The 10,357-nt window shown below is 37.0% G+C and overlaps 1 long non-coding RNA gene across 3 annotated transcripts; it reads left to right on the top strand.

Moving 5' to 3' along the window:
* Positions 1-828: 828 nt before the first annotated feature.
* Positions 829-3,152, top strand: LOC121774777. 3 transcript variants are annotated; one of them, XR_006045010.1, is made up of 5 exons: positions 829-1,078; positions 1,243-1,511; positions 1,585-1,682; positions 1,913-2,019; positions 2,118-3,152. It is a non-coding gene; the product is annotated as an uncharacterized LOC121774777 (long non-coding RNA). The 3 variants fall into 3 exon arrangements; XR_006045008.1 differs by having other exon boundaries at positions 1,585-2,019; XR_006045009.1 differs by having other exon boundaries at positions 829-1,075; positions 1,585-2,019.
* The last annotated feature ends 7,205 nt before the right edge of the window (positions 3,153-10,357 follow it).

Raw genomic sequence — 10,357 nt, forward strand, 5'->3', positions numbered from 1 at the left:
ATCTGGATGCACAAAAATAATTACATTTATGTTAAATAATAAAACGAGCACGGATGTGGGCCGGACCCACTTTTACTCCCTGCTCTTAGGCAAGAGCACAACGCCCACATCCGTGCTCTTCCGCAAGGACATGCTCAAATGAATTAAAAATTACATAATTAAATTCATAAAATTAAAAATTAAAAATTACATAATTAAATTCATAAAATTGAAAAAACCCACTACTTGTGGCCGAATTTCACCCAAATGAATGATGAATGTGTGTATTTATATAATTTTTTAAAAAAAAATTCAAAAAAAATTTCAAAAAAATGATAATAAAATCTGTATATTTTTGGGAATTCGATTTTTTTTTAATATTTTTTAAAAAAGAAAAAGAAAATGCCAACGGCTGATAGAAACGTGCCACGTCGCCCTGCTCAGCGGCACGGACGTGCTCTATGTATCGAGTAGAGCTATGCCAGCGGTGAGAGCGCAGCGGCGGACAGCGGGTGCCGTGCTGCTGGCACGGACGAACGGACGAGCCAAACTCACCGCTGCGGATGCTCTAAATATCTGCTTGTATCCCTATAATTATGTTTGGTTTTTCGTCCATAGAAAATCTAAATTATCCCTATTGAGAATATGAGATGCACTTCATTATTGCGTATAATCTTAATATATAATTATACACCCGGAGTGCAAATGAAAGAAAATCTTATGCGTAATAATTGTGAAAATTTGGAGGTACTGTTGTATTTCCTTATCCATTCTCCCTCAGCCACTATATCAATACAATTTTAAACTCTTCATTAATTATTTTCTTAACTACACTACACAGAATTCAAATCCTTTTCACCTACCAATCCATAAAGGCAACAACCACTACACCTACACATAATCAATTACTCGTGCAAATCTTCTCTCAAATCTCAAACCAATTCCATCTTCCAAACATTCTCTCTGTTACCAAATGGCTAAATCAACAGACAACTCATACATGGAGGAGGATGTGATTCCAGAATACTACTCTTACATGGATGAGGATGATGCTCCAGAGTTCTTCACAGTATTACCCATTGAAGAACAATCAAAGGTGGTATGTATTTGTTAATCGTCAACATATGCTGAAGAATATCTTTTGAGAAAGATTATCAATTGTATTGAAATTTGTTTAGTACTTTTAGTTTTTATTTCAAATAAAATTCCTTGTATCACCTGGATGCACAAAAATAATTACATTTATGTTAAATAATAAAACAGGTCTTTCCAAGAAGCTTCCAAACACAATATTCAGTTAAGCTTGGACCAATTTGCACACTTGAAGACAAATCCTACAAAAAATTTGGGAAACAAAAGTCTAAACACTTTCAGATGGAAGAATATGCTTGGACGATGGTTGGGAGCAATTCCACAAGGATCGGAACTTGAGAGTTGGAGACTTCTTGACTTTCGATATGATTTCACCCAATCATTTCTTTGTGAAAATGTATGATGCTACGGATGTGCTAAGGAAATCCAACAACAACCGGGTATGTAATTACAATAAATTCAACTTTGTCAATCAAAATATTAATAATCCATGATTTAACCACTTCTTTATAGGTTCATTTGGCCAAGAAACCGACGACGCATCCTCTTCACAACCTATTGCTTCACCTTCTTTCAAATCAACCATGACAATATCAAACCAAAAAAGTCTTGTAAGAATTTATACTTTTACTTCATATATATATATATATATTTGATAATGATTGTGTTAATTTATTATAAAATTGATAAATTAATGTAATCAACATTACAACACATACCAATCCATTTTGGAGGACACATGTGATAGACAAAGTTATTGAAGTGGCAATTTTGGAATTCCAAGAGAAAACATGGCAAACAATGTTGAAGAAGGCTGAAGATTGGGTGACAATCTCCACAGGAAGCTCAGGTTTCTACAAAGAATGCTCTTTGTGTGAAGGAATGCAATTGAAGTTTGAGTTGATAAGCAACACCCCTACCATCAAATTCAAAGTTACTGTGACCGAGGTAAATCATAATTAATCCATAATTTATATTTTAACTCTATACACAATATTTATTTGATTGATAAATAAAAAAACAATCTTGCACTATATCTTATGCAGTAATGACAACTGACGACATGGAATGGTTTGAAAAATACCCTAACCAGGTAAGTTAATTTGAAAAATTCAATTTTGAGAAACAAACAATATATATTTAATCGACTGTTTTTTAGTACTCTATTAGTAGTAGGCAATATTTTGCATATACTCATGAATTAGTATCTATTTTGTCGTATATTATATTGAGACTTTGATACTATATTAAAAATTGCCAAGTATTATCAGTTAAGTAATACAGAATATGTCAAATATATTAATATAACATTATAACTTTATTAATGATAATATAATAACCATTTTGTATGTACTCAGATTTTACTATATTAATAATTAAAGCAAAAGAAATTAACAACTTTAAGAATCTTTGCAAGAGTCAAATAAAACGATATTATATATAATGCAATTATATTTATAGATAACATATTATTTATTAAAAATATAATGTCTAACATCAATATATCATGGAATCTGTTATAAATTTGTTATACAAATAAACATACTAAATGAATTACCAAGTCAAAACCTACTTAAAAAACAACAATAATTCAGCACATCTACAAAATCCAAAAGCATACAACTAAACATATAATCATAGTTATTAATTAGTTAAGCACTAATGCCCCCTGGGCACAAACATCTTATAATTATGACAAATAAAAAATTACACAAAAAAGTAAAATAGTGTATCATGGAAGTTTCAAAATCTCATGGTTCAATAGCAACGTTGAAAGTGATGTATGCATCTAGTAAGAGCATGAAAGTAAGAGCATAAAAAAAAAAAAAATAATTAAGTATGCTCCCAATTTCCAAACCATTTTCATCAAAGAAAATCCTCCACTCGGTATGCAAAATTATTGCATTAGACCATCCACAACGCGTCCCGCGCCGGGCTCGCGTCTCGTCTCGGAGAGATGGGTCCCCCGCGGGACGTATTGCAGCGTACATCCCGTCCCTAGCCCGCGCCCGTCTCGTCCCGTAGCCCGTCTCGGCGAGACACGGGACGAGATGTCCCGCCACGCGCCAGGGACACGTGGCTCGTCCCCATGCGTGCGTGACGCCCACTCGCTGGCCCGCGAGTGGACGTCGTCACGCTAACGCAATAATTCAATTTTTTTTTATAAAAATCGATTTTTTTAAAAAAATACTTTTTATTTATAAAAATTGTTTTTATATTTAAAAATAATTTTTACAAATAAATGAATACAAGAAATTCGTGATAGCCCATATATATTTGATGGGCTTGCGAATTTATGAAACTCATTCTTGGTTGTCTCTCTTTTATAGAGACATCCTTGAATGTTTTATGTTCCACTTTCGATGTGGGACAAACTCATTCTTGGTTGTCTCTCTTGTATAGAGACATCCTTGAATGTTTTATGTTCCACTTTCAATGTGGGACAAACTCATTTTGGTTGTCTCTCTTTTATAGAGACATCCTTGAATGTTTTATGTTCCACTTTCGATGTGGGACAAACTCATTCTTGGTTGTCTCTCTTTTATAAAGACATCCTTGAATGTTTTATGTTCCACTTTCGATGTGGGACAAATTCATTCTTGCTTGTCTCTCTTTTATAGAGACATCCTTGAATGTTTTATGTTCCACTTTCGATGTGGGACAAACTCATTCTTGGTTCTCTCTCTTTTATAGAGACATCCTTGAATGTTTTATGTTCCACTTTCGATGTGGGACAAACTCATTCTTGGTTGTCTCTCTTTTATAAAGACATCCTTGAATGTTTTATGTTCCACTTTCGATGTGGGACAAACTCATTCTTGGTTGTCTCTCTATTATAGAGACATCCTTGAATGTTTTATGTACCACTTTCGATGTGGGACAAACTCATTCTTGGTTGAAAGTGAGAGAAACTCATTCTTGGTTGTCTCTCTTTTATAGAGACATCCTTGAATGTTTTATGTTCCACTTTCGATGTGGGACAAACTCATTCTTGGTTGAAAGTGAGAGAAACTCATTCTTGGTTGTCTCTCTTTTATAGAGACATCCTTGAATGTTTTATGTTCCACTTTCGATGTGGGACAAACTCATTCTTGGTTGAAAGTGGGACAAACTCATTCTTGGTTTCTCTCTTTTATAGAGACATCCTTGAATGTTTATGTTCCACTTTCGATGTGGGACTAACTCATTTTTGGTTGTCTCTATAAAATTGTATTTTAAATTATGTCATTTTTATTTTTTTAGGATTTTAAGTTGTTTTTTTATGTTGTGATGTTATTTTATTTTTAATGAAGTTTGTTTTTTAATTGAATTTGTTGGAAAAAAAATAAAAAAATGAAATTGAATGAATAGTAATTAAGGGACGGTTAAGAGACGGAGCGTTGCAGGTTCTGTCCCTTAGTTAAGGGATTGAGGAAAAAAGGACAGTGGGACCCTCAAATAGTGCTCAAATAGTAGTTAAAAGACGGTTTAAGAGACGGTATAGAGACAGCGTTGTGGATGGCCTTATCACTTTGTGTTACCTTCATTGAATAATGTCGGCGATGACCCATAAGAACAACTTTCCGCATTTCCATAGCAGGTACGTGTTGTGTCCAACCTTCATTTGAAAAACATAATATCAATATCATTATCAAATTTAAAGTTTTAATCATACACAAAAACAATCAAAACATGTTAATCTAAAAATTTCAATTTAATAAAAAAATATTTTAGATAAACAAATATATAAAACAAAATATACAATTAATTAACTAATAGAAACATACGTTATTAATAAATACTATTATTACTAATAATAATTATTATTATTATAAATATAATCAAAGGCAAACATAAAGCATAAAGCATAAAGCATAAAGCATAAAGCATAAAGCATAAAGCATAAAGCATAACCTTTGTTGAGATATATACATACATCTTTATAGTTGTTAGAAATCTCTACATGCAGCATAACAAAATATGCATACCAAATATTGAAAAAAAAATGTAATAAATTAAAAATGTTGACAAGATGTTTATCTCTGAAAACTATCTCTGAAAACTACTACCATATCAACAACAATTAATTATTACATCTACAAAAGTAGACCGCTATTCCTTCTCTGTTACTCTCTCTACACTCCAGTAGCTCATAGTATAAGGGTGTCCACTATAAGGCGGACACGCCGAATAGCTCCGCCCAAGTTTTTGTTCATAGCCTCAATTTTGTTGTCCATAGCCCCAAAATTCTATTTCCGCCACTATAGTGGACAACTCCAATAGCCCCCAAATTTTATAATTAATTTTCATTTTTAAATATTTTTTAGTTTCAATCAAGTGTAATTTAAATAATCGCAGTATAAATAACTAGAATACGAGGTAATTAGGCCCGAATATTCGTTGTATTGCAAACCGGTAAAATTATACAACGAATAATTAAAATAAAATACAACTACAAAACTCCGGCACCGTCTACTCGGTGTCGGAGTCGGCTTCCTCGTCTTCCTCTTCTTCTTCTTCTTCTTCTTCTTCTTCTTCTTCTTCTTCTTCTTCTTCTTCTTCTTCTTCTTCTTCTTCTTCTTCTTCTTCTTCTTCTCCTCTCTCGCTGCTGCCGGCTGCGGTATCCCCAGGCGCATTATCAACCAACCCCAGACGACTCGATGGAGGAAGGGGTGGACTCGATGCCCACGGTGGTGGAGATTGAGTCCAACTCCAAGGCTGTGACGGAGCCGCATATCCGCCAAATCCCGACGGCTGAGAAGCATATCCGCCAATACCCGATGGCGGCGAATGATGGGCCGACGGCTGAGATGGATTGCTGTCATATCCCGATTCCTCAGTGTCGGGTGATTCGTCGTCTCCTCGGTGCATTTTGTAGAGAGTGTTTTTGTAGAAAGTGGGTGTATGGATTTTGTGAAAATGGGAGTGGGGGAGGAGAGGGAGTGGTATTTATAGATGAAAAAACGAAAAAAAAAAATTCAAAAAATGCGGCTATAGCCGCGGCGGATATCCGCCACTATAATAGCCGCGGCTATAGCCGCGCCTATACACCCACCGCCGCGTCCTCGCCCCACTCGCCGCGAAGCCTCGTCCGCCGCCCTCCCCCCACCAGCCGCGTCCACCCTCGCGGCGGACACCCCCTCCACTATAATAGCCGCGCCTACCGCCCCCTACCGCCCCCTTCGCGGCGTCCGCCGCGTCCATAGTGGACGCTCTAACCAAAACTGAAACAAAATCTACTTTTCCCAATATTATTACCAATAAAATATTTGTTCAACAAACGATGCTAATTCTACACAACCAAAACCTTCGAAAATACATCATCCAAAATACATCATCCATGCTAGGATTGGATTTAAGATGATACAACGTGAAAACTTCATTACTCTAACACCACAACTAAGCAAATTGAAACAAAACAAAACTAAACTCGAAAAACAAAAGAAAAAATTAAGATGAAGGCAATGTATGAAAATCAAGATGAGATACAAAAGAAATAACACTGTAAGTATTTCAATTGTTTAAACAATAAAATAATACTCCCTTAGCCAAGTGCAGTTTTGAATATCCCATCTAATTTCTAATTACCTGTCTCCCATTGAGATTGCCAACCCAGCAGGTCAGGGGCGGGCCGGCCATAGGTTCGAATCAGTGGCGGATCCAGGATTAAAAAACGGAGGGGGCGGAATAAAATAATAAAATAATAAAATATTAAATATAATGCTTCAATATGTTTTTTTAGCAAAATGAAAGTCTATTACAATTCAAGTAGCTCTAGCATTTGTTAACCGAGACAACTGATTTCTACGGGTATCCATATCTTGAAAATGTTTCAAGATTCTTTCATTAGAAACACTAGCAAAGATGGATCTTTCATTGTATACTACCAAACTGTCATTCAACCACTCATCTCCCATCCTATTCCGCAAGTCAGTCTTGACAAATTTCATTGCTGAAAATACTCTTTCAACAGATGCAGTCGCTACAGGTAAAACACGCTTACAAAATCCAACCTCCTTAAAAATACAACAATAATTGAGCACATGCACATATACAAAATCCAAAAGCATACAAATGAACATATAACAATAGTTACTATTTAGTTAAACACGCATACTATTTAATACAAACATCTTAGGGCACCCGCAACGCTGTGCCGCCCCCGTTCCTATGCCGTTCCGGCGGAACGGTTCCGCGGCGGCACGCGTTGCAGCGTGCGTTCCGTCGCCATTCCGTGCCGCCCCCGTTCCTATGTCGTGCCGCGTTCCGTTCCGGAGGAACGCGGAACAAAACGTTCCGCCACGCGCCTAGGCGACGTGGCGGCCTCCCATTCGACGCGTGAAGCCCACTCGCTGCCCCGCGAGTGGGCTTCGTCCCGGTAACGCAATAATTCAATTTTTTTTTTAAAAATACGAATTTAAAAAAAAAAATTTTTTGCAACGGTAATGTGACCGTTTTTTTATATCCGTTTTAAATTTTTTTTATTTTTTATTTATTTATTTACTCTATAAATACTCCTATTTCATACTCATTTCAATCACAAACACACATATATTCCTCTCTATTTCAACCCCAATTTTCATCTCAAATCAACTCTCGTTTCCTTCTCCCAAATTTAATCAAACTAATGGATCCTTTTGAACAAATGCGTCAAATATTGCAACAATCACTTGAAGAAGATCGACGACGGGAGGCCGAAGAAGCCACGCTGCCCCAACGACGCTCCCGTACGTACATCCATCGTAACCGGGAGGAAGCCGCTGCAAGGTTAGTACGCGACTATTTCTGCGATAACCCGGTTTGGGGAGATACGTACTTCCGTTGCCGTTTCCGCATGGGGAAACCTTTATTTCTCCACATCGCGAATACTTTGGCAGCCCGGGAAGAGTTCTTCTAGGAAGGGTACGACGCGGTCGGCCGTCCCAGCCACACGACGCTGCAGAAATGTACTGCAGCAATCCGCCAGCTTGCCACTGGACAAACGGCCGACATGTTCGACGAATACCTCCACATCGGAGACAGCACTGGGCGAATGTGCTTGCTCAAATTCTGCAAAGGCGTCCGGGCAGCCTTCACCGACGAATTTCTCCGGAGGCCAAGCACGACCGATTGTCAGTTCCTGCTCGACCTTCACGAAACAGTGCACGGATTCCCCGGGATGCTCGGCAGCGTCGATTGCATGCACTGGCAATGGAAGAATTGCCCGGTGGCGTGGAAGGGGTCCTACACGAGCGGCCACAAAGGCACCCACCCAACCGTTATACTTGAGGCCGTTGCCGACTACCGCCTTTGGATCTGGCACGCGTACTTCGGGGTCCCCGGGTCTAACAACGACGTAAACATGCTCCAACAGTCCGACCTCTTGACCGAAGTTTTGGATGGTAAAGCGCCGGCCATCAACTTCGTCGCCAACAACCGGCTTTATAAAATGGGGTACTATCTCGCCGATGGCATCTACCCGATGTGGCCTACCTTCGTGAAGACGTGCAGTGGGTCTGCGAACCCAAAGCAGGCTCTTTTTGCGCAGAAGCAGGAGGCTGCTCGCAAGGATGTGGAGAGGGCGTTCGGGGTTCTCCAAGCGCGCTTCAACATCATCAAAGCCCCGGCTCATACGTGGTTCATGGAAAACATGGTCGACATCATGTATACGTGCATAATCTTGCACAACATGATTGTCCAAGACGAAGGACCCGAGGCGGGAAATTGGTTCGACGACGAATCCCCCGGAAGCTCAACCGCAAGTAGTCCGCCTCGAAGTGGAGCGCATCCGTCTATACAAGAACGGTTATCTATTCGTGCAAGGACACGCGACTCTAGTGCCCACACCCAACTCCAACATGATCTAATTGAGCACATTTGGGCAAATTTTGGCGGATGAAATTATTAAAATTGTGTACTTTTATTTTTTTAGGATTTTAATTGTGTGCTTTTTATTTTTTAAGTTTAAGTTGTAATTTTTTTTAATGTTGTGTGTTTTTTAATAAAGTGTGTTTGTTTTTTAAAGTGTGTTTATTTAAATTGAATTGGGTTGGAAATAAAAAAAATGAAATTGAATGAATAGTAATTTAAGGAACGGAGGGTTGCAGGTTCCGTTCCTTAGTTAAGGAATGGAGTAAAAAAGTACAGTGGGGCCATCAAATAGTGGTTTAAGGAACGGTATAGGAACGGTATAGGAACAGCGTCGTGGATGGCCTTACAATTACAACAAATAAAAATTACACAAAAAATTTAAATAGTGTATCATGAAAGTTTCAAACATCATGGTTCAATCGCAACATTGAACCTGATGTATGCATCAGGTAAGAGCATAAAAGTAACTATGCTCCCAATTTCCAGACCATTTTCATCATAAAAAATTCTCCACCCAGTATGCAAAATTATCGAATCATCATCGCATTGTGTTACTTTCATTGTATAATGTCGGCGATGACATGTAAGAACGACATTCTGAATATACTTTTCAGATAGATGTTTTTCCAAAATGAAAATGGTAATTCCTTCATTTAAAAAACACAATATCAATATCATAATAAAATTAAAATATTTAAGCATACACAAATAATTGAAACATCAAAACATGTTAATCTGAAAGGTTCAATTTAATAAAAAACATGTTTAAGATAAAAAATTATAAAAAAAATAAACAATTATTAAATTATTAGAAACGTACTTTATTAATAAAATTATTATTACTAATAATAATAAAAATAAATTATAGTAATAATCAAATGCACATATCAATAATTACCAATTCATAGCGCTTTTCTTCTTGTATGATAATACTAAAAGAAGGTCTACCATGATAATTCATAAAAGTCCTGAATATTATAAAATACCTAAAATTTCAACAATAAGATTCAACTGTTAAATATAAATAAACATTATACGTATTTAAATTCAAATCAACTTATAATTAATTAAAACAATTACTTGGTAATCTCGGTGCATGCTTAATTAAGCCATAACTTGCGTAGATATCAGCTATAAACAACCCACCGCCTTTGTACTCCAACGTTATAGTGTCATTCACTTCAACATTATTCTCAATAATAAAATTCTTCCATCCATATTCCAGATAATAAGATCGCCGGTGATAATAAACTTCAACTTCTGTCACGATCCAACTTTGCTAATTATAGCAAGGTTCGATATACCATGACGGGGGTGCATATTAAGAATGTGGGTTGAGTACGAAAGAAGGATTTAATTGTTGAACTTTCTGTCTGTAGAATATAAACGGTGAATACATTAATAGAATGACTCGATCACAATGACTCGAGTAGGGGACCATACAATATACTGGCTA

The sequence above is a fragment of the Salvia splendens genome, chromosome 17 (genome assembly GCF_004379255.2).
Source record: "Salvia splendens isolate huo1 chromosome 17, SspV2, whole genome shotgun sequence".
NCBI classification, from domain to species: domain Eukaryota; kingdom Viridiplantae; phylum Streptophyta; class Magnoliopsida; order Lamiales; family Lamiaceae; genus Salvia; species Salvia splendens.